Genomic DNA, 26,186 nt, shown 5'->3' on the forward strand with positions numbered 1-26,186 from the left:
CACTTGGAGGGAAACTGAGGCACGCAGCCAACTGCCAGACATGTGAGAGAGGCTATCTTGGACTTTCTTTCCTGCTGAATGCAGCTGAACGAGATGACACCCGCATTAGAGTCGCCATGCAACCCACGTGAGAAACAATTCATCATTACTGTTTTACGCCACACAAGTTTTGGATGGTTTGCTCCACGGCAATAGATAACTGTTGTATCAAGCCAGTTGCCAGTCAGGGCACCTGGAGCTCAATCCTGCTGGGGAGCTCTGGAAGACAGTGGGGAACAGGCCTCAGAGTTAGCTCCGTTGAAGGAAGGGGGTGTTTTTTGACCTACACCCCATCTGTCATTGGTTCAGGCTGCTTCCAGGGACATGAACTGGCCAGCACTTCTGGTTTGCCTGGCACACAGGCCAGGCGTGCTCCCTGCGGTCAGAGATCTTGTACGGTGTCACAGTAAGTAGACTTGGCGTGTGGCAGTGAATGCAAGGGGGCCTGGGCAGGGCACTGGCAGGGCCTGCTATACTGGGTATCCCAACGTGCTTTTCAGAAACTTCTTTTCTGATTTAATCAGCTAGAGCCAGTGTCTGATGTTGCATCCTGGAGCCCTCCTGACTGATGAATGTGCGTCTCCATTCCAGTCCTTCCTGGCTACCAGCTGACCTCATCCCTCTCTAATTCATAGTCCAAATTCTGGAGGCAGCCAAGTGGATTGGCTCTGCGCACCTCCACGGCCCCTGATGGACAGAGTTCTTCCAGCCAGATGGTCACCAAGTGACCTGCACATAGGCCGCCTGCAGTCAGGGGCCCGCCTGGACCAGTCAGGGTTCAGTTACTTCCCTGAGCAGGGCCATTGAGTATGTGCAGGCACCATGACTGATCTGCTCCAACAAGGTGGGGACAGCCATTTGTGTCTGAATTCCTGCCCCTGCCCTATCTCACTGCAGGGACATGGCCCATTGTTCTGCAATTCAGAACTTCTGGGGCATGGAGCTCTCTACTGTGGGGGGAAAATTAAGGACTCCCTGGTGCCCAAAATACTTGCCACCCCCCCCCCCACCCCGGCCCCTTGATGCCACTTAGAAGTAAGATGCACGTCTGCATTCCCAACTGGAACCTGAAATGCATTTTCTCACCATACCAAGACCGTCAAAGGTGACCGAGGGCAGTTAACGTTGTACTGTTAATGATAAACTTCAGGAACACTATGAGTTAAAGAGAAATTTGTGGACTGGAGTGAAAAACCAACCACCATTTATAACTTGGTTTCTATGGGAAAAATGCATTCTGAGTTTCCAAACAACTGGCTCACATGGAGATTTCTGGAACATAGCCTGGTCCCAACGTTGGGAACTGTAGGTGGCTTCTCAGTATTCTCCATTAACATGGTCACTGTGGGTAGTTTGTAGCGGGCTCTTGTGCCAGGCTCAGAGAGCCCGGAGGAAAGCTGTGGGATCCTCCGGACAACCTTGTGGAGTACCCAAACCTGTCCTTCTGAAGCTGGACAGGACCTCTGAGCTGACAGGGACAGCAGAGGGCATCTGATCCCACATGCTCCCCAGGGTCACATTCCTGACAGTCTCTGCTTATATGCTCACCGCTACACAGAGATCTTGTAGGGCCAACTGTCACTGGTCAACAGCTCTTTCTTCTATTGAGCTGAAATCTGCCCTCCCACCCCGATTCCACCACTGCAATTTCTGCTCAGCCTTCAAACCTTTCTCAGGTTTTAACGTCTCTGTGAAGCCTTCCCTAACCCTAATGTCATCCCTTCCCTAATGTCATCGTCCTGCACATTAGAGCACTACTAGCTGCGACAACGAACAAACCTGAAACACTGTGGAATATATCACCCCTTATCAAATAGTGAGTGTCTTAGCTCGGGCTGTTCTAACAAAATACCATAGACAAACACCTATTTCTCACAGTTCTGGGGCTACAAGGTCCTGCAATCTAGGTGCCGGCAGCTTCAGTGTCTGGTGAAGACCCGCTTTCCGGTCCCTGGATAGCCATCGTCCCGCTGTGTGCTCACATGGCAGAGAGAGATGGTCTCTCTCGGGTCTTTACTCGGAAGGCCACTAATCCCGTTCGTGAGAGCCCCACCCACCTTCATGACCTACTTACCTCCCAAAGGACCCACCTCCAGCTACCATCACTTTGGAGATCAGGGCTTCAACATATGAATATAGGGGTGGGGGACACAAACATTCAGTTCACAGCAGTGGTGCTCCTAGCTGGCAAGCAGGCAGTATTTCCCATTTGGTGATTTAGGGTCCCAGGCTCCCGTCACCCTGCCAGCCTGCCGTCGGCAGGTAGGAAAGAGAGTGGTGAGAAGTCATACCTGCTTCTTAACAGCCGACACTTCTTGTCTTGGAATTGACCCATCACTTCGACTCAGTGCCTTTGGCAAGGATTAGGCACATGGCCCCACCCAGATGAAGACAGAGGAGAGGCCGAGAAATGTCATCCATAGTTGGACAGGCATTTGTAGTGACAGCTCTAGACAGAGGAAGCAGAAGCACAAAGATAGACATGGAGTTCAATCCCTCTCTCTCTCTCTCTCTCTCTCTCTCTCTCTCTCACACACACACACACACACACACACACACTCCAAGCCTGTCCTCAGCTGGTACATGATTTCCAGCTAATCTGCATGTGTTAAGCAATACACTGAGCTCAGTCTTATTGAAGCAAAAGACAGGACCAATCCCTCTGCCCTAAACTCATCCATGTGTCCCCTGAGGTCACAGGACACCAAGGGGGTTAGAAGGCAATGCTCAGAGAAATCCTTCCTCCAGCTGGAGACATAATGGGAATGGAAGCCCGTCTGACTGGGGCTGGGCCTCCCTGCACATGTACTAACTCAAGAGAGGCTACAGTCCCCTGTGGGCAGATGCCTGAGGCCTAAGGCACTTTTCCAGGAAGATAGGCAACTGAAAGCAATCGCTCACATTTCTTGGGCACTTAGTACGTACCAGCATTGTTCTGAGAACTTGACACTGTAACTCAACTTTCTTTCATGCTGTTACTGAGTTCTATTATTATGCTGTATATTACAGACAGGCATGTTGAGGCACTGAGGCTGTCACTTACCCAAGGTCACAGAACTAGAATGTGGTGGAACTAAGCCACAGTCCCAAACTCTGGCTGCAGAGCCAGGTTCTAGGAACCACTGACCCTACTGCCCAGCTCCAACAGTGTAGGGGGCCCCGGGGCTTTTGCACTTCTTTATAAAGCCAGCCCACCTCCCTTCTGTTAAGGGCAAGGTGGAGAGGGGAGGGAGCATGAAGACTCCAGGCTAGAGGCTAGGATGAGTTCCTCCTTTGGTCCTCCCCACACCCACCCCCTACTCCCTGGGGGGGGGGGGGGGGCAAGAGTCCCAGTCTGCCACCTATCACCCCCAGCACTGCAGAGCAGCTGCGCCCAGGAGGCGGGCTCCTGACCTCGCAGCGGGGAGGCTCCAGGCGAAGGGGGGTGGGGGGAGGAGAGGCCGCCAGGACCCTTCGTGGACTTTTCTGCTGGGCTTGCAGCAAATCGTTGCCCAAGCTCTTTACAGGGAGAAGTTCTCTTTCCCAGCCTGGGGCCCCTACCCTCCTTCCCGCGCCCCCCCCCACCCCCACCCCAGGATCCTCCTTCCCAGTCCTGCAGCAGCCCCAGGTGGCTGGGAGGCCAGGGCTGGGGTAAGAGACTGCAGGAGCCTAGTTCCCACTGTCCCAACGGTGGGACCCCCAAGGAAGCCACCTCCCAGAGACAACTCCTCACACATGTGGTGAAAGCTGGGAACCCTTGCATTTCAGTCTCCTCTGTCAATAAGTGGAAAATAGCTTAGAGGGCGTATCCCCATTTGGAGTCTTAGTTTCCTCATCCATTAAATGGGTTCAGTACCCTCAGTCATTGACTTCCTGGGGCTTTGCAGGGTGTCAGAACCTTACTAAACCAGTGCCCCCGTGGCAGGCACCCTTAAAATGGTTTGCTTCACTAGCAAAAAAAAAAAAAAAAAAAAAAATTCCCATGGGTGATATCCTGCAGCCATGAAAATGAATGTCAAAGAAAAGATGCTTCATATCATATCTGTTGTGTCCATTTCCATCAGATGGGGGTCCCCAAATATGGAGCAACAAGAGGTGGAAGCTGGCAGCCTGGGGCGGGGTGTGCGGGGGTGGGTGGTGAAAGGATTCACCCAAGGCTGAACAAAGAAGATAGAAGTTTATTGAATACACCGCAAGAGGCAAAGGATCTGTCTGCCGGAGGCCTGGATGGGAGCTGTTATTAAAAGGGGAAGGTGAGGAGGTATGGGGACAATGGAATTTTCCCTTTTTTGGTAGTTGTGCCTGGTAGCAAGCAGCCCACTGGTCAGGTAGGGCCTATGGGTATTTTGAGGCGGGTGCCTGATGGACCCGTCTGGATTCAGCCAGGTGTTCGCTGTGGGCCCTTTTGCCTTGATGAAGTTTCCATTGCTCGAGCCTGTTGTCTAAAAGTGGCCTCTACAACATCTATACCTAAAAATAAGAAGCCACCATAATGCTAATAATGTGGAATAATTATGGGGAAGTTTTAATTTTGGGGTGTGTGTGTGTGTGCTTTCAGCTTTTTAAAACACACTTTCTATGAGTATTTGCTACCAGATCAAATTTTTTTTTCAGGTACCTAAAGCCCTAATTTTACTTGTTCATTCCCCTATCACTGAAGGCTCTTTCCAGCCCACATAATACGGTCAGTGAGAGACTTTTCATGCTAGAAGCATCTGGGGCAGTGATTTTTAACTCTTCGAAAGCCACACATCTCTTAGAGAGTCTGATGGAAGTTGTGGGCCAGTCTCAAACACGCACACGCGCACACACACACACACACACAGATACAACTCTTATGTGATTTGGCAGGATGTTCTTGGACTCCATGAAGTCTGTCCCTGAACTTCAGGTTAGAAGCTTCTGATTTGAGTAAATTCCCAGGCTTAAGGGGTCCCCGAGTAAATTCCCAGGCCGAGGGGTCCCCAGGCCAGGGGAGAGGCTTACTGAAGGCTACCATAGGCTAGTGGCACAGTCTGGGTTTTAAGGCCTCCCCAGTCTGGCTCCCGGCAGCCTTCCCAGCTATGGCTCCACTAGGCCCCCACACAGACAAACTGGCCTCCACTCATGCTTGGCCTTCTCCAGGCTCTCCTCCAGCCACCGCTCTCCACCCCTCTGCTGAATGCCCAAGTCTTCTTCATCAGTTTGCAGATTGCCTTTAGCTGTGTGTAAATGACCCCCAGGTCCCCACAGGAAGAGTGGCTCAAACACCCTAGGGTATATTCTATCTGGGCAAAGTCTAAAGGTGAGCAGTCCACAGCTGGTATGCTAACTCCATAGAGGCATCAGGAACACAGGCTCCTTCCACCTTTTTCCCTCTGCCATCCTCAGAGTGCAGAGTCCACGCCCAAGGTTGCCCCATGGACCAAGACATATACCAGGAAGCAGAAGGAAGGAAGGTGGAAGGAGCAATAAAGGCACACCTCCCACAAGAGTCGTTTTCCTCTGAGGAGTCTTCTAGAAAGTCCTGCATACCACCTCTGCTGCATCTCACTGATAGGGGGAGGCTCCTTGGCCACATTCCACTGCAAAGGAGGCTGGGAAATGGAGTCTTTGCAACGAGGCCCTCTGCTCAGGGTTTGGTTAGTAGGGAAGAAGGGTGGAGTGGATACTGGCCAGGCAAGCTTCAGCTTCTTCTGTGTCATGTCTACAGCCCACTGCCAACTGCCAGGGTCTCAGCTTCCTGTGCAACCTTCTGGTCTGTGTCTAAGCCTGTTAGTTTCCAAGTCCCATCTCCAGATATTTTTTTTTTTAATTTTTTTTAATGTTTATTTATTTTTGAGACAGAGAGAGACACAGCATGAGCAGGGAAGGGGCACAGAGAGAGGGAGACACAGAATGTGAAGCAGGCTCCAGGCTCTGAGCTGTCAGCACAGAGCCCGACGCGGGGCTCGAACTCACGAACTGTGAGATCGTGACCTGAGCGGAAGTCAGACGCTTAACCGACTGAGCCACCCAGGCGCCCCTCCAGATATTATTTAAATATGTCATTGCTATCAAATTTGGGGGGAGGGGGTTGATACATTATAAATATGACTTACTTTTGTAACAATGATACAATTCTTTTTTTAAACCAAAATCTATATTCCAGTTTGATCAGTTGGCTCGATAATATTCTTTACACCACTACAAAAAGCAAGCTTATGAAGAGATCAAGACTTATTTCTGGTTCTTTTTCTCTGTAGATTGAAGGACAAACGACTGTGTTTAAAACATTACACAGATTAGGGGCGCCTGGGTGACTCGGTGGGTGAAGCGTCCAACTCTTGATTTCAACTGAGGTCCTGATCTCATGGTTTGTGAGTTTGAGCCCCGCATCGGGCTCTGTGCTGACAGCTCAGAGCCTGGAGCCTGCTTTGGATTCTGTGTCTCCCTCTCTCTCTGTCCCTCCCCTCCTCATGCTCATGCTCTCTCTCCATCTCTCAATACTAAATAAACTTAAAAAAAATTTTTTTAATAAATAAATAAACTTAAAAAATATTACATGGATTCCTCGTTTTTTCTTTCAGTATGGCTATTTTGCTCCTATGAAATATGGTTGAATTCATTTATTTCCATCTGAATACAACTTTAGGGGTCACTCCCATCCTTGCTGACCTAATATTCAGTTTTAAATATATAGTATATTGACATAATTCCAAAAGTCAAAACTACATAAAAATGTATGCTCAGAGAAGTGTTGCTCTCATAAACCTTCCCCAGCCTCCTTCCCCCTGAACCCCTCATGCATAACCAATTTCTTTAGTTTCCAGTCTAATCCCTTCTCCTATGCTTCTTTTGGAAATAAGCAGATATACATGTGTTTTCTTATTTTCTCTTCTTTCTCCTATAAAAGATAATATGTACAGTACATGTTCCTTTTTGCATTTTTTTGCATTTTTCATTTAACAGCATATCCTGAAAGTCACGTCGTATCAGTTCAAAGAGATCGTCCTCATTGACTTCATAGATGCACAGTATTCCCCGGGGTGGGGATGTTCCCCGGTTTATTCAACCAGCCCCTTGTGCTGTGACACGTAGGCAATTTCCCATGTTTTGCAATCACAAGTTATGTTGCCATGAACCATGTGTGCTTACGTATTTCCACCCTGTTGAGCTATGTCTTCAGGGTAAGCCCCTGCAGCAGGTTACCAAGTCGAAGGGTAAATGTGTCCATGGCTTTGTTAGATCTTGACAAGGTCTTCTCCAAGGATTGTGCCAGTTTGCACTCCCACCAGCAGTGTGCAAGATGGCCTATTTCTCCACAGCCATGCCAACAGAGAGGATTGCCAAGCAATTGAATTTTTGCCAGTCTGCTGAGTGAGAAATGGTATTTCAGGGTAGTTTTGTTTGTTTTTAAGTAGGCTCCACACCCAGCACGGAACCCAACTGTGGGGCTTGAACTCACAAGCCTGAGATCAAAACCTGAGCTGAGATCAAGAGTCAGACACTTAACTGACCAAGCCACCCAGGCGCCCCTAGCTGTAATTTTAGTTAGCATTTTTCTTAATATTTTGATATTTGAGGGCTATTTTATATTGTGTTTTATGTATGAATTTTCTGCTCATATCTTTTGTCTATTCTGTAAAGTTTTAAAGGTTTTTTTTCCTTCAATTTTTAAATATTCTTTCTTAATAGTAGGGATATCTCATATCATTATTATTATTGGGTGACATCTACTTCCTCTGTGCCTACTTCCTAGGCACCACGCTGGGGACTAGGGATCGTATACCTAGGGCAGTGATAGTTTAGAAAAAGAGAAGAATTCCACACAATGTCCTGAGAGTTGTAATAGAAACAAGAAAAAGATGGAAGGAACTTCGGTGCCTGATGGAATCTGGGAAGACTTCACAGAGAAGGTGACTTTTAGAAAGCTATCAAAACTATAAAAACATAGAAAGGCAAACAGATACAGGTGAGGAAAGGGTAGGGGAGAGGAGGGCACGGCCTGGACTCCAGGGCCCTTTCCAGCACCTTCTGACCCCTAGACTTGGAGGTGGAGCTCTGACCCCTCCACTCATCCCTCTTCCTGGACCATCCCAGGGTCCTTCCACGGAGTCATAGTTCTGCCTGGTCAAGCTCGCCAGCTGTCATAGCTCCCCTTACTTACCTTAGATGGTTAGACTAGTGGGGGGCAGTGGGTTCTGTTCTCTCTTACTGTGGACTCAACGGCTCAGCTGTCTTAGGCACAAGTGGCCTTGTGGTCTTGTTTGTGGGCCTGAAAACATGTGTGTGTGTGTGTGTGTGTGTGTGTGTGTGTGTGTGTGAGAGAGAGAGAGAGAGAGAGAGAGAGAGAGAGAGAATGCACAGTGCATGGGGCACTTGCCCAGGAACACCCAGGAGAAATGCAATCCGTTACCGAGAGGAGAGGCCGGGTTTCCCGCATATGCCTACAACCTGTGGGTTTGGTTAAAATTAGCACTCGCTGTCCCTGTGCCACCCGAGACTGTCATCCTCAGCTATCTCCCCACCTGCCCAGCCAGGAAAGGGAGGGACAGAGCTCTCAGAGACCTGGCCTCAGGGGCTCAGGGAGGCCTCCAGGCAGACATGGGGTGTGAACTAGACTGTGAAGTTGGGGGGGGGGTGTGGAATTCAAAGAAGGTGGAGGCCAGTGGGGAGTGTGAGCAACCCAAGGAGAAGAAAAGGATCCCACACCCAGTCTGGCTCACACATCCTGGAGTGTCTGGAGCAGCCATGGAGATGTTAGTGAGGACAGACCCAACAGGGGTAAAGAGGCGTGTGTGTGCAAGCCTGGTAACATGGGGAGGGTTACCAGGGAAGGTGCTGTGATATAGAGAGGTTTGATCACAATAGAAATCCATGTCTCAGGTTTTAGGCCAAGGCACAATCCCAAGCCTGGTCAGGGGACAGCCCTCTTTCACGTAGAGGTTCAGGTACCCAGGCCCATTCCCTTCAGTGTTTCTGCCATCCCAGCCCTAAGGCAGACCTTGGAGGAGGCGTGCCCACTCCTCCAAAACCCCAGCCAGAAGTGACACCTATCATCTCCCTTCATACCCTGGGAGGGGTGGCCACTTCTCCAGGTACTTGGGACCCTGAGCCCTTGTCCTTTAATAGGCCCTGCTGGAGTGAGAGACCCCAGGCCCCTCCCCAACTGACCATGGCCTCTGCAAACCTGAGCCTGCTCTCCTGTGTCCCCGTCCTGGGATCTGCTGGCCTGGTTCTCCATGTTCTCTGGTGACCTAAACTGCAGCCTTGGGCTCTCTTTGCTGGATAAGTTTGGACCCTGACACCTCCTGTGCACACGTGAGCGTGCACACGCATACACACGGGCCGGCCTCGCCAGCTCAACAGGAAGCCCCAGCCTGCCCTCAACACTTGTCCCTAGAGGAGCCTCCAAAGGGGATCTGACACCCACAGAGCGTGAAGAATGATGCCCAGGTCCAGGTTCAGACTGAGCCCTTGGCCTCATACCCTTTCAAAGGTACTAAGAAAGGCTAATTAAGGGAGTGTGCCTGGGAAGATGGTCTCCATTGTCTCCTTGCAGATCAAGGGGTCCAAATCAGCCATCCTTGCTTCCAGAGTCCAGCCAGACCAGCCTCTGGCTTCTAGCACTCACCTCCTCCGGGGAGCCTCCTGGATTAACACTCTTACTACAACCTAACCATGCAAAGCCTCAGCGAAGGTTCATATATTCGACCACATTTGATCTGATCTGTGATCAGAGTCATTTAGGCTACGAGAACCCTCTCCCTCATTATAGTTCTCTGGAGCAGATGTACACAATTCTCCATTCTCGTTTCTTTTTTCCACCTGGTTCAGGTTCCACTATTCTGTACCTGCACATGTTCAAAGTCTAAATCTCACTAGTAGGACTTGTAAATGGCACTGATACCAGTGGTCCCGACAGGCTCCTCGATGAACCATTCCCTCCATTTACCCAGAGAGATACTTCTTTTTCTGTTTTAAACTACATTTTAAAGACAACATTGTACCTGTCCTTTGTCCTTTGTTCTGCAAGCTTTAAAATGGCTTTTGGACAAAAGGGGGGAAAAGTATGTCCTTAAGAAATTAGAAATCAATGCATTTCCCATTTTTGAAAATTGAACAGGCTTAATGTTTTTACATGGAAAAATATGCATATTAAGTAAATCCAAACTTTATTCCCAGAAAAAAACATTTAGAGGTGATTTGTAAAGAGTGTTCCTTCCCCCCTCTCCTTCCCTCTCTCCCTCCTTCTGCCTCCTTCCTTCCCTGCCTCCCTCTCCCTATCTCCCTTTTCTCCTTCCCTCTCCTTCCCTCCCCCTCCCTCCCTCTCTTCATCCTTCCCTTCCTCCCTTTCCTTCTATCTCCCTGCCTCCCTTCCTCCCCTCTCTGTTCTCCCATCTCCTGTGGGCCCCACTCCCTCATCTTTCTTCTTTTTTCCACCTGATTCAGGTGGAACCTGAAGGGCCCCTTCCTAACAGGTTTCGTAGTTTTGACACATGTACGTTCTTGTTTGGGCCACATGTAATTTTAATTAATGTAACTGGGTTGTGTTACGGATCTCATTCTGACTTCTTTTCTCTTGGCTCTGTTTTAAGCTCCTCCATTTGGTCATATGTACATCAAATCTGTTTCTTCTGACTGCTTGCAAGGAGCCATCAGACAGACCCGAGGGGAGAGCAAGAGAATACCGCAAGCAGGACTGTTTGGGTCCAATGGCTTAAATTACCGGAAGGGGCTTAGCCAGGGCCTTCAAACTTTGGATTTGTTTGATCTAATCTTGGGCAGGGCCATTTCCTTAGCGGCACTTACCAAATGGCTGCTGTGGCGGCCCTGTGTCCCATCCAATTAGGCTAGGATTAATTTCAGAGGTGCTGGCCTGTCAGGAGTGGGGGCAGCATGGGGAGACGCCTAGGGGGCATTCCACGGGAAGAGAGGGAGGGAGTGAGGGTAGGGACATCATCAGCTCCCTCATCAGCTCAGTGGGGCTCTGGGAGCTGCCTCAAAAGCACTCCCTGTCTATCCTGATCCCTGGGCTGGGGAGGCAGGAGAGCTGGGGTCAGACTTCCATCTTTGTTCCCATCCCCCCAGCTCCCAGGACCAGAGAACAGAAACTTCCAGAGAAGGAGGCCAGGGTTTGGCGTAGACAGGCTGTGGCACTCAGCCCTTGCCCAAGCATCCTGGAGGGCCCCGCAGGCCAGAAGCCTGCCTGGTGGCGTGGGCTTCGAGGAAGGCCCTTCCCCAGTCCCCACTGCCCATTTGCCAAGAGCCTAATAGGAGTTGGGGGACAGAGTACTGAGTTCTAGTGCTGACTCTGCCTTGACTGGCTTCAGGAGGAAAAGGTAGTAGACCAAGCCTCCAGCTGAGGAAGCCCTCCCTTGTCGAATGGCTGGGCTTCTTGAACAGGCTTCCCTGGCCCTGACGGCCACAGGGGTCCTTGAGGAGGAGGCGAAGACCTCAGCCTCTCTCCAGTCTGAGCCTGAGCACTTTGTAAGAACATTTGAAGAAAGTCACTATAGGGCATTGCCCTGAAACGAAATGCGTTCGGTCCTCAAAACCTTCATAAAAGTGAGTTTACTAGTAGTGTGAGGGCCTGAGCACCCTGGGGATCGGGGTGGCCAGAGAGGAGGGAAAGGGGAGGCCAGGGAGCCTGAGGAGAATGGCCTCCTTCACAGCAGTGCTATCCCAGCCCCCAGCCCTTCCCCGTCCTTCGCTAGTCCAGCTGCCCACCTGTTCCTGCTGAAAAAGCAAGCTGGTCTGCAGGCTCCCTCCTTCCCAGGACAACCCTCCCCCCAACCCCCCAGCTGCCTGAAGAAGGAGCTGGGAATGGGGGATACCAGAGACTATTTCCCCAAACCGGTCTCCCCAGCCCCAGACAAAAGAGGGTGGTCCGGGCTGCCAGGCTGCTGAGCCGAAAGGAGATACTGCTGGCCTGGGCTGGATTTCAGGATGAGTCCCTGGGGTTTGGCGGCTGGCCTCCAGCCTCCTCTGTGTGGAGGAGGGAAGGAAGCCTGTCACCAGCTCGGGCCTTGGATAAGGGAACACTGTCTACCTCTCCCTTCCCGCTTGGTTGATGTCAGTGTAGGAAGTAACCACGGTGGCTGACATTTCTGAGCCGTATGCGTCAATTCTGTGCTAGGGGCATCACCCGCATGGTCACATCTCAGGTAAGGTGCCCCAGTTATTTCCATATCACAGAGAAGCAGGCAGATTCCAGGGTCAAGCGACTTGCCAGGGTCAAAAGACTAGGGTGGGTCAGGGACTCAGCCCAGGAAGTCTGGCTCCGAGTTCCCCTAGGAGTAGATGGCTCTGTACAGCAGTGAGCAGACCTGGGCCTCCGTGGGCTCCTGGTTACTCTCACGAGCCCCTCTGGCCTAGTTCCCATCCTGAATTTGGGTGGGTATCAGATTTGCCTGGAAGTTTCCCAAACGTGCCTGTCCTGTCTGTCCTCCAGCTGGTATCAGAATAGGCTGGGAGAGGTGCACAGAACATGACTGGGGAAAGAACTCCCCCAGCGATTCTGATGCCGCCCCTGCCAGCCCCCAGGCCTGCCTTCCAGGAGGAAGGAGGCCCCAGGAGAGGTAGCCAAGGTCCCATTTCATGTTCTGAGGCTGTTCCAACCCGGTCCCGCCCGTGGGTTGGACGCTCTACCCATCTCCCAGCCTGGCCGAAGGGTGTGGACATGACCACATAATCATAGTGTCAAACGTCCTCAAGAAGCGTGGGGGCAGCACGGAGAAAGGATTCGGACTGCAGAGACTTACCTTCTGGCTCCTCCATTGCCCAGCCCAGAGCCACCAGACCCTACCAAGCCTGCCCTAGAGGCTGTGGTTATGTCACCTATTTTCGTGTAAATTTCAAAATTCCCATCATAAAAAGACTGGTTTTTTTCCCCTCATGGTTTGCAGTAAGGATCAAATGTAATAACGGATGCTTTGCCTCTCTGCAGGCAGGAGGGATGATGGCAGGATTAACCAGCTCACCTCTAATACTCCTTGGAAGAAAGGCTGGTGGAAGGTCAGGGGACCAACCCTGACCGGGAGGAAAGACACAGAGGCCCAAAGAGAGTGAGCGAGTCATAGAGGCGCAGGACAGGGACAGAGGGGCCTGAAGCTTATACTGCGTTTGGGGTGGGGTGGGGGGGCGGAAGCAGGGTGAGGTGGGCAGGGACTATGTAAGAAGAAGAATACAAGCAGAGGGGGGTATAGCTCAGGGGTAGAGCATTTGACTGAAGAAGAAGAATACCAAATGACAAACACAAAATTAGTCCAAATCTGAAAATCTATCTACAATGAGACAAGAAAGCACAGCAAATTACAAATGTTAAAAAGCTAAGAAATACCAAAAATATCACAAAGTCCAGAAAAATAACATAACATCTTAATGAATGTGGAGCCCAACACACCTTTACTATATTTTTCTTCTATATATTTTTTGGCTGCATACTCTTTGATTACCTCCACTTGGGACAGTTCTGTGACGTTTTTCCATAGAGAAAATGGAAGACTATTCTAGTATTTCCTCTAATATAGTTGATCCAAATTTGTTTCTCTATTATGGTTAGTTTAGAAAATGTTCCCGGTCATAAATTACTATTGCTATTGTCATGTAAATGTTTAGGATTGTTGGGAAATCCGGGAAAATTTCTATCAGTTTCTTTTTGTACGTAAGCTATGAAAATTCAAGGCATCACAAGTTTTCTTGTTCAAATCGGCGAGAAATGTAAACACAAAAATTCTAATAAATTCAGTTTCATGGGACTCCCACTTTAATACAAAAGTACAGTGTGTATTATGTTAAAAAAATTAGGGGTGCCCTATGTGGCTCAGTTGGTTAAGCATCTGACTCTTTTTGGCTCAGGTCATGATGTCGTGGTTCATGAGATTCATGATTCTCACATCAGTGAACTCAAGCTCTCCTTCAGGTGAGCTTGAGCCCTGCATCAGGTAAACCCTGTTCCTCTCTCTGTCTTTTGCTCTCCCCCTCTTTCTCTTTCCTTCCCTCTGCCCCTCTGGGATTCTCTCTCTTTCTCTGCCCTTTGCCCACTTGTGCCCTCTCTCTCTCTAAAAAGGGGGTTTTACAGTAGAGGAGATAGATCGAGCAGGATGAGGGTCAGTGAGTGGAAAATCATTCAGAGGAAACATCAAGGGTGAGAAGGGATTCTGGCTAAGCTGACCTCACAGGACTTGCTGAGGGCAGGCCAGGGTGATCACACATCACCTGGGTGCTAGCAGATGATGAGGGCGACCAGATCTGGAGGCTGGGGCATTCTGGCTCAATAGACTAAGCAGGATTCTTGGACCATGCAAAGAAAAACATAGAAACTCAAAAGTCAGGGCCCCGTTGAGGCTGAGTAGAGTTCGAGCAAGGAGAGAACTTTTGTCAATTATAGGATTGCAATTCCATTTTCGATAGGAATTAATAAAACCAAAAAGTTTCTAATTTTATGTATTTGATGACCAGAAGAACCCATTGTTTCAAACCTTATTTCTCCTGAATTACCCACACGTGCATAGGCCAGCTTCAGAGGACAGGTTCACATTGCAATACCACCTCGGGTCCTGTACCCACGTGTCTTGATGCTCATAGCGAGCCATTTCTACACAAACTAGAGTGTAAGTGGCTGAAAATCACATAAATAAATCCCACTTAATCCTAACTAAATGCACCTTCAACTCGACTTCCCCTTAGCTAGATCCCCAAATGCCCAGAGCCACTCCAACACCATCCATCATGAGAAGGAGTGACAGAGGGGGCTCAGAAAGGAAAGAGATAGTAGACTTAACTAATTACATTGAAAATTATCTTACTTCTGCAAATTTTATAAAAACATATGGCCTTGTGCCTACATTGCTAGGGCCTCCCCCAGGGCTCCATAACTCTCAAATTCACATTGACGGCAAGAGGCCAAGGAGACTGGCCGCGGGATCTAGTGTCCCAACTCCAAATTCCCAGGAAGAACTCTGAGTGGTCCAGTTTGGTCACAGTCCATCCCTGGACCAATCAACTCCAACCTGATGGGCAGATATGTATGTCTTGTTGCAATTTAGATGGGGGTACAGCAGTACTGAGAGAAGGGCAAGACCGGTTCAGCACCAGCCCTACAGATTTGTACGGCTGCCCTGTAGGGATGGACAGAAGTAAATGCACTCATAAAGCAGGCTGAGAAGGACCTTGCCATTCCTGGACTGTACCTTGTACCTTAATATTTTTCCATATGCTAGGAATTCCTTCCACTCCATTCCCACCCGGACCATCCTAGAACTCAAATGCTATTTCCTCTTTAGTGGTGCCTTTGACTAATTAGCTTCTAATTATGCCTAAAGGTACTAATTATACCTTTATCTAGATTCACCTTATATTGGTCTCATATAAGCACTTTCACTGGTTACAGTTGTGTCTCTCTCCCCAGTCAGACTGTCACGCTGTGAATTCCTCTAGGATGAAAACTATGTCTCGGGGCACCCGAGTGGCTCACTTATAGTGCGGAGCCTGCTTGGGATTCTCTCTCTTCCTCTTTCTGCCCCTCCTGTGCTCTCATGAGCTCTCTCTCTCTCAAAAGAAATAAATAAACTTAAAAAAAAAAACAAAACAACAACTATGTCTCATCTTGGCAGCTTCAGCTCAGAGCAGTAGGGCTGGCACATGGTCAACATTCAGGGTATACTTACTGCAATGAAGAGTTTGTAAAGTCAATAAATAAATAACTATCCATCGTCTGGGGTTTGATTCAAGCCCTCCTCCCACCATAGTAACATTCCCTCCCGTTAACTACCAAATGTCTGTTGAGTGCCTCCTGTGTTCTCTGTCCTGTTTAGGGTGCTGAAAAAGACCCATAGTGCAACTGTGAAGCAAGCAAAGACAATCTGGAAATACCACTGGAATTTCCATTCTCACCACTCCTATTTCTGAGACTCAGAGCCTCTCGCCTGGATGTGCTGGGACCCACTAACTGGCCATTTTACCTTCATCTTGTGGCATGTCCTGTACCCAGCTCCCCCAAAGACCTGCTTGCCTCAGGTACACAGCACAGTGTGCCATATGGCAAGAGCTTAAGAAATGTCACACAACTAAATGAATGAATGAATGAATGAGCGAGCAAATGAATGCCAATCCCTTGAGAATCCTGTGAGTCTTCCTGTTGTAACACTGATTCTGCAGGAATGCTGCATCTTTGATTACAGTATTGTGTCCTCTTGATCCCACAAATATGCTGCTATCTGTCAGATTATCAGTCCTGAGTTTGGGTCAGCAAATAAGGTCACTATCATTGCTATTGCAATGAGTAAACCAACCTAAACAGTTCCTCCTGACGTTCAATTCCTCCACAATGAACCCCACCCTACATAGCTGTCTAGACGATGCTCCAACCCCCCCCCCAACTCCCTGGTCTATTGTTTCAGTAAAAAAAAGTATCCTCACTTGTAAGACACATTTACTTTACTATGACATTAATTGGATTTTAAAATAAGTCAATTGTAGAAAACTTGGAAAAATCAAAAGAGCCTAAAAGATGAAAAGCATCTCCCACAGGAGCTTTAATATTTTCTTGCCATTACTTTTCAATGAATTTATGCTTAACTGTATACTTCTAACAAAATTGAGAGCACGCTGTTTTGCAACATGCTCGTTTCCCTTGGCAGTGACTGAATGCGCTTCTTTTTGCCTCCACGTCTGCACAGCCAGATACATGAATGTTTGAGGAAAGGAACCATAGCAGGGCAGGGGGCGTCTTCAGTCACATTCGGAGAGGAGAGGAAACAGGCTAAGAACCAGCTTGCCCTCCAACGCTCCAGGTGAATAGGAGCCCCTCCCCTCCAGGGCTGGGAGTCCGTTGGTAGGCGGAGCTACTTCCTTCTCGGGGAGCTAAGATCGACCCGCAGGGCCTCTGAGCGCTGGCTCTACTGCCTGAGCAACGTGGGCCAGCCTCCAGTCTTCCTGACAGCCTGTCCACCTGGCAAAGGCTGATACAGCACAAACCCTTTTCTAGGTGCAACAGTCCTGAACTGACCATCTTAAACATCACCCAAATTCCATTCTCATCCTTCTCCTTGCTCACGCTATTAAACAGTGCCATTCGGGGAGAAGTACAGGTGTCTGTTAGTTACTTCTTTATGGTCTTTTATGTTTTCCAAGCTTTCTACCATGAGTTTATTTTACTTCCATTGTAAGAAAAAAAAAATTTACTGTATGACTTCCCTGCTATCCTATAATGTTTTGCTCTTAATTTTTTTTAATGTTTATTCATTTTTGAGAGAGAGAGACAGAGAGTGAGCAGGGGAGGGGCAGAGAGAGAGAGGGAGACACAGAATCCGAAGCAGGCTCCAGGCCCTGAGCTGTCCACACAGAGCCTGATGGGGGCTCAAACCCACGAACCGCGAGATCATGACCTGAGCCCAGTCGGACGCTTTACCGACTGAGCTACTCGGGCGCCCCGATTATGTTTTGCTCTTAATTAGCTGAATCCTGAAGTGCCAACTATGTACTCTATCGGCCCATCCTCCCCACCATGTGTGCCTCTGACACTTCAGTGACTGGACGAGAGCCCTGGGGCCTGCCAGCCGGGCCAGCTCTCCAGGGTGATGTCCAGCCACTCATCCAGCTCTTGGGGGAAAATGTTCCTATCGCTATAGACCTCACTAACCAGCCACCACCCTGCTCACATTCCTCTCTCATGTCCACATGGAAAGCATGGGAAACCTCATTCAGTGCCTTGCCAAGATATGCTGTGCTTTTCCTAACAGGCTGACAATAAATATGTTGAGTGAATGGAAAAGAAAAAAGAATCCTTTGGTAGTTAAAGTCACTGAGAGTTTGGTTTGACGTGATTTAATGAATTAGTTCTGGAAAAGCATGGTTTTTCGTAAAGTGCTCCCAACCCATCTGTTTAATAATTCTAGAATGCTGCTGAGTGACATTAAACTTACATCCCAACAACCACGTTCCTTTCTTCTAGACAATCAGAACATTTTGCTCCCTCCTGCTGGTTAGTCCTTCCTCTCTCTTGGCTGACCCATCCTCCGAGTCCCATCTCAGGCCATTCGGGATCATTCAGTGGATTCACCTTTTCCTGAATTATAACCATTCACGACCAAGCAAAACAGCAGCAATAGTAACAGTTTGCACCTCTTAGAGCTTGCTCGGTGCCAGACACTTTGCTAAAGGACTCTACATACTTTATCACTTATATCACTTAATCACTGTTATCGTATATTTGAATCTATATAACTGAAGTGGTTTTTTTAAATTTTTTTTAACGTTTATTTATTTTTGAGACGGAGAGAGACAGAGCATGAACGGGGGAGGGTCAGAGAGAGAGGGAGACACAGAATTTGAAACAGGCTCCAGGCTCTGAGCGGTCAGCACAGAGCCCGACGCGGGGCTCGAACTCACAGACCGTGAGATCATGACCTGAGCCGAAGTCGGACGCTTAACTGACTGAGCCACCCAGGCGCCCCTATAACTGAAGTTTTAATCACTTGAGTAACAGGTACTATTGTGACCCCACTTAGCAGATGAGGAAACTGCGATCTAGAGAGGTTCAGTTGCCTGCATTGCTCACTACCCTCAGCTGGTGAACAAACCTGGGGTTTGTCTGGGTCTGAGCTCTCAGTCCTTACGGCCCCACCCCCACCCCCAGGCATTAGCATCTGTGTGACACAATTCAGTCCTCCTATTGCTTCTGGGGCTTTCATCTTGACATTTCTGGTGCCTCTTGGGCAGCACCCCATGACCCCAGGCACACAGCCTCCTTAGAGGCTAAGTGGTCTTACCTGAGCTGCCCCTGGTCGTGCCCTTCACCCGGTGCTGGCCGCTCTTTCACCCTCACCACCAGGTGCTGGGAGAAGCCGCCTCAGCAGGCCTGGGCAAGGGTGCAGAGAGGGCCCCACTGTCACCACCCCTCACTGCAGGATGAAGGAGGGACCCCATCACAGAAAGGAGAGGGATGCACCTAACCCCCTTGAGACCCCAGGGAGGTCGACACTGTGAGAAGTTTCCGCCCTCTGTTCTCGCCCACTGAACCCCCTCAGGGGCCAAGGCCCCAGCTGACAATTCTGATCGTCTAATTCTCAGATTGAATTCAGTGTTTCCCTCCCAACCCAATGAGGGAGGCTTACCCCCCATATCCTTTCGGCCAAACACTGGGCCAGGCATCCTGGGAGGGGCGGAGGCATGGAGACCCTCTTCAGCCTCCTTGGGAGCTCGTATTTCAGCTGCTACAATACGGCTCAGCACTGATGATAGAGTGAGAAAACCGCCGTCCTTCCCAGGACAGTAGCTGTGGTCAGGACACTTCAAGCAGGCGAGGCTTGGAGTGTGTGTGTGGAGAAGGGGGTGGATGGAAGGCAGAATTCTGAGAGATGGGAGAAAGGCGGAGGCGTGGGCAAGGCCTGGAGGTGGGAACACGCATGACACATTTGAGTGCAAGGAGTGCGCCTCCCTGGATGGGCCTTCAAGGCCCTCAACCAAGCAATGGCTCCAAAATGCAAACCGCTCAGCTATTCCCAGGAAGAGTGCGCTTGTGGGGAAGGGGGCGGTGGGAAGAGGAGCAGGGAAAGGGCCCCCTCAGGACCCCTCACCCACCAGGTCTACAGAATGACAAGAAAACCTGGGGCTGGAGCTGAGTGTGAAGAGGGGGGCGCCCCAACTCAGCACACAGACCACCCACTTTGGCCCAGAATGGGACACGTTCTCACCTCCAGGTCCGTTTCACCATCTCAGTAGCCCCCCTATTGCCCCTCTCTGCCAGGCAGGCCACCATCACTCTGACCTGCCTCAGGGCGACGCGCCCCCTCCCAGCCCACACTCCTCTAGCCATGCTGTTCTCTAGTACATTCCCCACACACATCTCCACATGGCTCCCCAGAGCCTTCAGACCCAGAGTGTGGAGGTAAAGCCCCCGTGGCTTTGTCCCCCCCAACTCTCTAGTGTCCTCTCCTGAGATACTCTGGCTCGTGTCTGGGCCTCTAGCTCAACTTATAATTATAGCCCCATCCCAACAGTAATAAGGAACATTTCTTGTGTTTGTTTTTTTATAAGGAACATTTCTTCACTTGATCTTAGCCAAAAGGCCAAGAAGTGATAGGAACATTTCTTATATGTGTGCTTAATCCTCACAAAACCCCACTTGGATAAGGTACAGCGAGGTTAAAGGACTTGTCTGCAGCCCCACTAGTGTCTGGGTGCAGCATGATTCACACCCAGATGGCCTGCGTCCAGAGCCCAGCTTCTACAGCACTAGATTAAAGTCCTTTAGAACCTTCTGTGGGCACCAGCAACCCCCTCACCCTCCACATTCCCCTCTAACCCATGTTGGCTCACAGCCCCCATTGCATTTAAGGTTTCTGCCTCTCTGACACCACCTCTAGGAAGTTTTCTCAGATGCCCCCTCCTCCGCCCTCCACCCAGGTGTGGGTTGGGGCAGTGGTTCCCCTACTTTGCTGCACCCTGGAATCATCTGGGCATCTTTTTAAAAACTTGTGATGCCTGGCTCCCACTCCCAGCCATTGTGGTGACACTGGTAGTGGATGTCCCCAGACAACTCTCAAGTGCAGCAATCTGGTAGCTGCTGGCAGTCATTCTCAAACTGGGTGTGCACCAGCATCACTGGGAGGGCTTATTAAAACAGATAGCCAGGGGATCCAGTGGGGTGGGGAGCACCTGGGTGGCTCAGCTGGTTAAGCGTCCAACTTCGGCTCAGGTCACGATCTCACGGTTCGTGGGTTCAAGCCCCTCATCAGGCTCTGTGCTAGGAGCCTGGAGCCCGCTTCGGGTTCTGTGTCTCCTCCCCCTTTCTTCCCCTCCCCCGCTCACGTTCTGTCTCTCAAAAATGAATGAACATTTAAAAAATTGTTTTTAATTAAAAAAAAATAGCCGGGCCCACCTTCAGTTTCTGATTTTATACACCTGGGCTAAGGCCCAAGACTTTGCATTTCTTTGTTTGTTTATTTTTGAGAGAGATACAGCACAAGTGGGGGTGGGGACAGAGGATCCAAGTGGGCTTTGCACCGTGGGGCTTGAACTGGAACGCTGTGAGATCATGACCTGAGGCGAAGTCAGACGTTCAACCAACTGAGCCACCCGGGTGCCCTGGGGACTTTGCGTTTCTAACAAGTTTCCAGAAGTTTCCAGGTTCTGTTGCTGCTGAAGCTGCCGCCGCCGGTCTGGGAACCATAATTGGAGGGCTGCTGAGCTAAGGAGTCCTCTGGGTACCCATGTGCTCCCAGAGGGCACGGCACTAATCACCACCTACGCCCTTGTCACATCTGTTGTAACCGGCTGTGTGTTTCTCAACCACCTCTGCCAGGCCCGGAGCCTTCTGCTCAGTTATCTTCAGTAACCCGTGTCAACACATGTTGGGTGAGTGAATCCACCAGACGCTAAAAACATCCTTGTTTCCGCATGGATAAGGAGCTGTAATTATAACAGGAGCTGTCCTTTACTGAGCACCGAGGGGTGGAGTATGTGGTCCTGGCCACAGATGGAAAGGGCAGAGCTGGGATTCCACGCGGCAGCCTGGCTCCCAAACCCACACCTTTAACCACTGTACTGAGAGATCCTATCCTAGGGGTCCCCAAATCTCCCCCATCCCATCCCCACTCCCCAGGCTTAGCCTCCCGGTGGGTCTCAGAGTACAGATCTCCATCTATTGGTGGGTGTGAGCAGCATTTTTAAAATGACCAAATCTCCAGCAGAACTGAACAAACTAGAAATAGATCAGAGTGCACCCGTGTAGGAAGGGGAAGTATTGCTTAGCAAATTATACATGTGTGCAACCCTATACTGATGTAAAAACGCATGGCCAACGTGGGTCACGGTCAAGAGTCTGCCAAACCCTAGAAATCTCCAGGCAGCAGCCAGCCCTTCACCACCAAGCGGGAGACGGAAAAGAGCTAGGCTGCCCCCTGCTGGGAGCTTCCAAAATTGCACCAGGAGCCCTAAAATCGGCCCTTTGATGAGAGAGGGTCTGGCCCTGACTGGTGTGTGGGTTGTGGGGAGGCAGCAGCAATTTCCTCATGACAGATAAAAATACAGAAAAGTTTGTTAATGAAATATGAATTCATTTTAACTTCCAAAATAAATACAGACCGCTTGGTGAAGGACAGTACAGGCTGCGGACTGACCGACCAGCACCGAAGGAACTATGGAGGGCCACCAAACGTTTCACTGATTCTGAGCACCCAGACAAGAATCAAGACTCACATCTTTTTCTTGTTGCAGAAGTGGAGGGAATGTGGCATCCAGAACAGTAGCTACTCTGAGGCACATATTCACAGATCCTCTTTCATTAAATCTTTTGCTCCCTCATTCTCCTTGAGAACATGGAGGCCGAAGATCACAAGGTTGACAAGCAGAGGAACAAGTCCCAGTCGCCGGGCCTTCTGACCTCTCAGCTGGCCCTCAGGAGACAAAATGAGGAGGGGGTGGGTTGGGACATTGTCCCAGTTGGGCCTTCTATACACCTCTAGCTTAACTCTGCCTTTTCACTCCTCCCCACACTCTCCCTGGAGGAGCTGATACCTTGCAAGGTGAGTCTATGACCTCAGAGAGGGGGGCCTTCTGCTTTCTAGTGAGTAGCTGCACCGGGTTTGTGCGCCCAAACCCTAGCTGCCGAATCTGTAGTCTTATGGGAAAAGCACATTTTCATGCAGTTCAACCAGAACCACCTTCTGTTAGAGGATGAATCTAACAGAAAGCCTTCTTGTCTGCGGTACACCATGACGGTCTGGGTCAGGGGCGGGGAGCTTGGGAGGGCTGAGTAAACAGGGGGAGGAGGATGCGGGGATGCGGACGATTTGCAGGGAACACATGAGGGGCAGGGAAGGGAAGAGGAAGAGGGCTCACAACATGGCTCGAGGGTGGGCACTGCATGACCCCAGGCCCGGCCACAAGACAAACGTTTGGCGTGAGGTGGTTCCGCAGAACTGAGAGAAGGGCTTCATGTCCAAGTTTGAAGCCGTGGCAGAGAGAGCCCATACAGACGCAGAAACCAGGAGGAAGAGGTGACCCCAACGCTTAAATGCCCCAAGTCCACAAACCTCTCGGGAGAGAACTCTGGATCTCTGCAGGCATTCTGCAGAGGAGTGGCCGCCAGTGTCTCAGGGGAGACCTGAGTGTCCACAATAGCCTCAGGAACACACCAGGCAATAAAAAGGACAGACTTCCCAAAGAGACTCTTTCGGGAGAGCAGAGCGATACCAGTCGCAATACGATCAACAACCATACATAATCTATCATCAGGGAGTCCTTAAAAAGGTTCCCACCCTGCACCTCTCCCCTCACACCCTGCAGACAGCTTTTCCTAGACTTTGGAAGAACCAAAAGGCCCGGGGTTAACCCCTGGACAGTCTACACTCTCTCCTCCACAGCTGCCTGTGTAACTGCTCCCATGCCCTCCCGCGTCCAGCTTCAGAGGAAGGTTTTCCTTACCTGACCCGAGTTAGTGCTCCTGTGTTCTGGGGTTTGGCAGCACGGATGTCCAGGGGCTCTATCTACCATCAGTCGTCCCCGTCCGTGTCCCCATGGTTCCTGATCATCAAATACAGATGACATTTGTCTTTCCAGGATCTTTTCAAACTCTTCCTCCACTCTACTGCTCCTTCCAGCCAGTCTCAGCAGCCCTTCCTTTCGTTCACCTCCGAGCTCCTGAGGAAGGTCTGTCCTTGTCCTCACTGCCTTTCCCTCATGCCTTCCTCCACACCAACAGACTTGTGCACCTCAGCTGAGGAAACTGCCTGGACGAAGGTCCTATCTACACTAGACAATTATTGGTCCCTCCCTCCCCTGACCGCCTACAGCATTGGCCGGCTGGCCCTTCTAGCCCCCAGGCAACTCTGGCTGTCACCACTCCCTCCCAGTTTTCTTCCTGCTGCTTCGGCTGCCCCTTTGCAATCTCCTTAGAACACTATTGACAACTGGGGCTGGGTCATTCTTTGTTATGAGGACTTGACTTGTACATTGTTGGATGTTTAGCAGCATCCCTGACCTCTACTCACTAAATGCCTGGAGCAGCATCTGACTTCTCTCTACCCTTCCCCACCCATCATTGTGACAACCAAAACGTCCTCGGGCTTTGTCAAATGGCCTCTATGGGCAAAATGGCCCCTGGCTGAAAACCACTGCCTTAAAAGGGTGCTTCTCTTCCACTGGTCACTTTAAACGTGGGTTTTCTGTATAAATCTATATCTCCAATAGTCATGTGGTCACTGCCTGGAAACAAAATGTCTCTTCAGCCTGTTAAGTGCAGAGTGAACTCTGGACTCTCTTCTGGTCTTAGTTTGGATTCTCCCAGAAGCAGAGCCTGAGACAAGGACTCAGGTGCAGGTGGTTTAACTGGGAGGTGGTCTCAGGAAATAGGAATGAGGAATGGAGGACTGTGAGAGAGCAAAGGAGGAAAATCAATATGAGGTCCAACATCAAAGTCACCGCTGTGAGCAGTGGGGGCTCCCTTACACTGGGAATCTCCTGAGAGGCACAGGGAATGCCTCCCAGAATTGTCCAACCAAAAGATGTAAGGCTGGGCATTTATCCCTCGGGTAGGGCACGTGCGGTGGGGGCATCTATCCAGTGGCTCCCCATCCTTCATTGTTGAGGATTGTCCCAGGGCCATTAAACTCCCCTAACTTTGGGCTGCATTTGAGCCATGCAAGCCAAACAGACCCCTGTGGCTTTGAAGAAGGCCCTAGAAAAGACATCAGGATGATGCACTCCCTGTGCTGCAATTGGGGGTGCCGTCAAAATGAGTCAAAGCTCACAAAGAACATCTCCCATGGCTGCAGCTGAAATCAGAGGGTGACAAGGAGGATGCGACGCAGGGCACCCAAATAGTCTACCCTGGTCTGCCCCTTGTACCTCTCCAACCCACTTCTGCCCCACAGTAAGTCCATTCTGTCACACAGTCTTCAAGGTAGTGGCCAGCCATGAGCTAGTGAAAGGACACAGGACAGAGGGATGAGCCACCACCCTTCACCGGTACAGCAAGTCGAGGCTGAAATTACTGCTCGTTACCTTCCTTCTCCACCACCTATTCTAGATTTTCTTGCCAGCTAGTCTAGGTTGTGTGCCTGATGGGTTGAGTCAGGCCCACATCCGAGGGCTCTGGGCCCTCAGTTGACTTGGCCTTGTCAGGCGACGGTTGCTGCAAGGGCCCATTTTCTGACATTGCCAGGCTTGAGTTCCAGACCTCCTCTCACCTGATGCGAGGGGAGCACTGAGAGTGGTGGTCAAAGGGACTGAGCCCACACCCCCCCTTGATTCCTGTGTATTCCAGCAACTGGGGACACAGCACCACAGGTCAGCTACATTCCGGTGACCGCGCCCAGCCTGGGCATCATCCTCGAGCTGGGGCCTTAGCTGAGCTTTTGCAAAGCAACCCATCATTCTATGAAGCCGGATGCTTCCCGCGATTTGGTACATGCCAGACCAGTGGGTCCCATCATCACGCACCCAATGTTGCAGCACTTCCTTTGCCGTAAAACGGGCTTCTTGATCTGAGGTGATGTTCCGAGGCAGCCCATGTAACTCTGTAAACACATCAGGCACTCTGTAAACCCTCAGATTAGGGAAAAAGTCCCAGAGGGAGGATTCGCTCCTCCTTCCAGCGTGTGTGTGTGGGGGGGGGGGGGGGGGGGGGCAATGTAATCAACTTCTGGCCAGCAGCTGGCTGGTCAAGGGCTCAGGGCCTGTATCTGTCAGCAGTGGCAGTGGCCAGACCGTCCTGAGAGGGAGCTCGCACTGGTGGGCCCCTGCCTAGCCTCCATCCGTCACCACGGCTACCCTGCGCAGGCGCTCACCATGCAAGCCCCGGGATGGCTGAGGACGAGGCTGACCTCCACAGGGCATCATGCTGTCCACCTGGTTGTCGAGTGCATCCTCTGTGGTGGGTGCTGACAAGCATGAGCGTGAACATAAAAGACCCACACACTTTGCGTCCACTCCCATAAAATAATCCGCACGCCCCTAGCTCAGGCCTCCCTTGTCTCCCTTCTTCTTAGCATTTTCTTTTCAGGCACCTGACCAACCAAATCCCTGGCCGGTGCACAAGATACATATTCTTTTTAAAAAAAAAATATTTTTTTAACATTTATTTATTTTTGAGACAGAGAGAGACAGAGCATGAACAGGGGAGGGGCAGAGAGAGAGGGAGACACAGAATCTGAAACAGGCTCCAGGCTCTGAGCTGTCAGCACAAAGCCCGACGTGGGGCT

At 50.4% G+C, this 26,186-nt stretch overlaps 1 protein-coding gene across 1 annotated transcript in view; it reads right to left on the minus strand.

Annotated features, from left to right (window-relative positions):
* The window catches only part of ARK2C (arkadia (RNF111) C-terminal like ring finger ubiquitin ligase 2C), a 151,623-nt gene extending 126,129 nt beyond the window's left edge, over window positions 1-25,494 (minus strand). The window contains exons 1-2 of the mRNA XM_058692206.1: window positions 22,183-25,494; window positions 2,331-2,488 (exon numbers count right to left, since the gene is read on the minus strand). The gene's annotated coding sequence lies outside the window, so the exon portion shown is untranslated. The remainder of the gene's footprint in view (window positions 1-2,330; window positions 2,489-22,182) is intronic.
* Between the last annotated feature and the right edge of the window lie 692 nt (window positions 25,495-26,186).

This window comes from Neofelis nebulosa, chromosome 11 (genome assembly GCF_028018385.1).
Source record: "Neofelis nebulosa isolate mNeoNeb1 chromosome 11, mNeoNeb1.pri, whole genome shotgun sequence".
Classification (NCBI taxonomy): Eukaryota; Metazoa; Chordata; class Mammalia; order Carnivora; family Felidae; genus Neofelis; species Neofelis nebulosa.